A 4,402-nucleotide genomic window follows, 5' to 3' on the forward strand; every position below is an offset into this window, starting at 1 on the left:
CTCGTGTGTGTGTGTGTGTGTGTGTGTGTGTGTGTGTGTGTGTGTGTGTGTGTGTAGTGTGTGTTAGAGCCATGCAGCAGTAGACACCGCGCACATAAGAATTTGAGACTGCTTGCATGTGTCTTTGTATATGGGTATGCATTACTCTCTTTGTGAGTATGTATTTTTGTATGTCTCTTTTGGTGTGTGTGTGTGTGTGTGTGTGCTGGGGTGTCTCTATGAAAAACCGTAAGGGTCAAAGTTAAGGGAACAGCCACCAGACTCCAGCCCCTGGGTGAGAAACTAAAATGAAAGGCGGGTCTTTTTTTTTTTTTCTAAGTAAATATATCCTGTAGGCTGAGGTTGTTGGGCAGGGAACTCCCAAGGCCCCAGCTCAGCCCACACTGAGTGGGTGTATGTGCAGGCAGGATGACAGGGGATGACAGCATGCCTGACAGAAAGCAGAAATCAGCTCAGTCTTGACAGAGGTGTCCCTGGCTGGAGATTCTGAACACCCTGGCCTGCAAAGAGGTTGCAAGGTCCAGGACCCAGCATGCAGAGCAATGTTGAGGGACCTCACTTCAGAAATAGCCTCTGGCTCAGTCCCCACAGTGTTCAAGATCTGTCACAGATGCCAGAGAGTGTGACCAGCTTTGCCACTTGTGGGATCTGCCATCCCACAGTGTGTGAGGGGGGCAGCTCTGTCGTGTGGGGAGGGAATAAGACCTTTCTCTCTAAACAGGAAGGAATGGGATAGGAAAGGAGCAAGGAAGAGCTCAAGCCAAAGGATCTGGAGTGGACGCAGAAGTAAGGAGCCAGAAAACAAATTCCTAGCATGGACTGCTCAACCCTCTACAGCATATAACCTCTCCATCTCCCCCCGTATCCTCACCCATGCTTCCTCTTCCTGTCTGTTAACCTGATAGAGTCTGCTGTGACTCAGTTTACCCTCTCAGCAAGGCCAAGGGGAACTGGGAATTGCCACTGACTGAAAGTATACAAGGAGCCCCATTCCAGCTCCTCACACCCCCTCCGTGCTATGAAACTGTCGAGGACCCCAGAGTGCTGCCTGTAGACACCAAGTCTGAAGCTAGGATGCTACTGCAGACTCCTTTAGCTGTGCACTTCTCTGCCCTGCCCCCAGGAAGCCCTTCCTCCCACCTTGCTTATTTTGTGGAAGGGTTTGGCCGCAAGTCCTGAATTGGGTGGAATAAGCAGAGAGTAGAGGCTTATGTATCCAGATTTAACAAAGAAGGGGAGTCTGTGACCTCGGCATCTGTCAGGGGCAACTTCCCAGTGATGAAGGCTTCCCTAGGTTTCCTAGAACACAGCTGCACACTCTGACACTGAACAAAGCCCATGCCATCAGCCCCACCTGCGGGTCCCCCACAAGGAGCTCACAGTCCCCCATCCTACCTACCTAAGCACAGATCAACCTCCCTACCCTTGACCCCTCTTGGGACTGCTTCCTTCCGGCACAGACAAGAGAAATCAAATGGTGCCTGTCTTTAATCCCAGCACTCAGGAGGCTGAGGCAGGTGGATCTCTGTGTGTTTGCGGCCAGCCTGGTCTGCATAGTCCCAGGACAGTCAGGACTGTGTAGAGAGAGACTCTGTCTCAAAAACAAAAACAAAATCAAACAAAACAATAAAAGCAGAAAGAAAGACAAGTCTGGCATATTCTCCTCACTAGCTGTCCTCATTGACTCGGTGGCCTTCCTTTCCCACCCCTGCTCTGAGCTGCAGTCAGTTGTTCTGCCATGGGGAGGTGCCTTGTCTTGCAGGCTGTTCTTGAACCTGGTACCCAGAAGCCCTTGGGTGAATCAATGAGTTGGTGGGTCATCAGATGTCACAAAATAAAGTATTTTAGGGTTCATCTGTTCTCTTATTGGTGGCACAAATGGGACTCTAGCCCAATGGGGGGAGGAAAGTTCCTTACGATGAAGGCACTTCAGGAAAAGCTGTATAGAACGCAAGGAAGCCACATTTTTCAGGCATGGGGGCCCAACACTAACTGTCCCAGGAACAGCAATCCTGGCCTCCTCATTCCCCACCAGGAAAGCTCTTAGTGGTAGCCAAATACCAGTCCCCAGAATTCCATTTCAGAACAGCCCTGGAGGCTGAGGGCAGGAGAAGGAAGTGGAGGTGGCCCTCCCAAGCAGAAGAGACCATATGTGTAGTCACTGGTAACTCTGCCTTAATCCAGGTACAGCTAAGCCCATCAGGGTAGAGCAGTGTCTCCTCTGCCACCAAAGGGCGACCGGTCAGAGTAGACCCCAAATGATCTTCTGTGTATTTACATACTGGGGTTTGTAGAGCGCCCCCAGCGGGGCACTGGGGGTAGTTCATAGCTGTTCCAGGACACAACCTCTTCAAGTAACTGTTTCCTGCCCCACTGATGATCCCAGCTCTTCCTGCCAAGGCCACACCAGAGGATACAACGCAGTAGGCCTCATTCTCCTCCCAGCCTGTTGCTAGCTTCCTGCCCACCACTGGGGCCATCCTTACCCAGGTGGGAGAGGCCCTAAGAAGATCCGTGAAACCTTGATTGTTGCCCACAGGCACAAGATTGGAGAACCTTCCTCAGATCCACAAGCCCTCTTGGTCTTCAGCAGCCCTCAAAGGAGGGGCATGGAGGAAAGGAGAGGGAAGAACATCCCCTCCTGCCAGCCCCGGTCTCAGCTCCCAGGGTTCTCTGGCAGCTTGCAGAGTGTCAGCTCTGGTTCGCTTGCTGCAACCAGATGCAAGATTGTCACGGCTACATCTAAACAGCCTCAGTAGATGGAGACGGTTGGTTGTCTCAGTTCTCCTTTTCCCTTCTGCAGACTCGGCCTTCTCTTCCTCCTCCCACCCCCCCTTCTCTCCTGTCCCCGCCACCTCCAGCTAAGGCGGCCAGTCCCACACCAGCTGTGGCTGCTCAGCCGGAAGCCCCTGGCCCAGAGAGGCCTTTAGGGGCCTCTGAACCATGCCAGACCACATCAGCTTTTCCTGGAAGGCAGCAAAAAAGATCCCAAAGAGAAAATGGAGGTGTGGAGAGGGGGTGGGGGGTGGGTCAGAGCCAGCAGGGAGAGAAACAGAAACAGGAATGGAAATGTCTTGGAGAAAGGTTAACAGAAAGTCACAGGCAGCCTGAGGCATGGGGTGTCTGTCTGGGGGCTGGGGTGATCCAGGGAGAAAGGAAACCAGGAGGAGGCAGGCCTGGGAAGAGATGGAAAGGGGCTGGAGTCTGAAATAGAAGCACGCTGTCACTGTGTCACAGTGCCCCACTGAAGGGCAGAGCTGACCTCTGACCCACACCAAATGCCCTCCAAACAGCTTGGAGGGATCCCTGGAAGGAAGCTAGCTCACTCCCACTGAGATTCATGTCACCAGTGGGTCTCCAGGGAGAAGAGATGGGGTATGGAGAGCCCTGGGCTGTCCATGACATGGCATGCATGGGAAAGGTGAGCCCGTGGCAACTTTCTGCATCTGCTTGCTCCTGTGTACATGTGTGTGAGTGTGTGCACTGGAGCCAGCATGAGCCCACGGTGTGCATATTCAAGAGTACGGATAGGGGATGCAGGGCACACTCAGTTTTCTCGACTGTGCCTGTCTCTACCTGGAGGCCCGCACTGGCCCTATTCTAGCCAGGCCTTGTACACGGGACAGACTTACCCGTTTCCTCTTCACCTTCCAAGGACTCTCCCCAACGCTCAAGCGGGAGTGTTTCCTGTTTTGGGATCTCTGACCTTGGAAACTGTGAGCCTGTGGCTGGCCAGCTCCTGGCTACTGCTCACTCTTTGCCACTCTCGGTCCTTGTACACGTCTATTGCAAGGCTTACTCACGTCTTGCCTTTTGAGATTTGTTCAAAGGCTCCCAGAAAGGGCCTGTCAGACCGCCTTGTACACACAGCCTTCTGTCGCTGGGCTTCATCTGTTCATTCCAACCCTTCCCCACTAATCTTTTCTAAATATTTCTTGTCTATCTCTCCAATCTAAGTGTGAGCCCCGCGTGGGTGGGGACATGATTTTGTTCACTGCTGTCCCTCAGGGCCTGACATTCAGTAGATGCTCAGGAGTCTCCGAGTGACAGAACGCAGACTCACCCGGCCCCTAGTGGAAAGCCTTTGCCCAGGTATCTTCTGTCACCAGGAACTCCTCAACCCAGTTCTTTTGTGCCACTGGCCTCCTTGTCACTGCCTGTTCCTGGCCCACCCTCGCTGGCTTCTAATCTTCTCTTCTGTCCTCAGGGATGTTCTGAGCAGTCGAACTCACAGGGACACTTCACAAGAGTTGTTTTGGTCTTCCCTACTGTCCTGGCTAGTTTTATGTCAACTTGACACAAGTTAGAGGGGACCTCAATTGAGAAAATGCCTCCCCAAGCTTGGCCTTTGGGTAATCATGTGGGGGTGTTTTCTTGCCTGATGTTTGGTGTGGGAGAGCCC

At 52.9% G+C, this 4,402-nt stretch overlaps 1 protein-coding gene across 1 annotated transcript in view; it reads right to left on the bottom strand.

The window, feature by feature from the left end:
• The window catches only part of Islr (immunoglobulin superfamily containing leucine rich repeat), a 6,104-nt gene extending 3,461 nt beyond the window's left edge, over positions 1-2,643 (bottom strand). Inside the window, exon 1 of the mRNA XM_005369468.3 lies at positions 2,487-2,643. The gene's annotated coding sequence lies outside the window, so the exon portion shown is untranslated. The remainder of the gene's footprint in view (positions 1-2,486) is intronic.
• Positions 2,644-4,402: the final 1,759 nt, after the last annotated feature.

Source organism: Microtus ochrogaster, unplaced genomic scaffold, assembly GCF_000317375.1.
Source record: "Microtus ochrogaster isolate Prairie Vole_2 unplaced genomic scaffold, MicOch1.0 UNK49, whole genome shotgun sequence".
Taxonomy (NCBI): Eukaryota; Metazoa; Chordata; class Mammalia; order Rodentia; family Cricetidae; genus Microtus; species Microtus ochrogaster.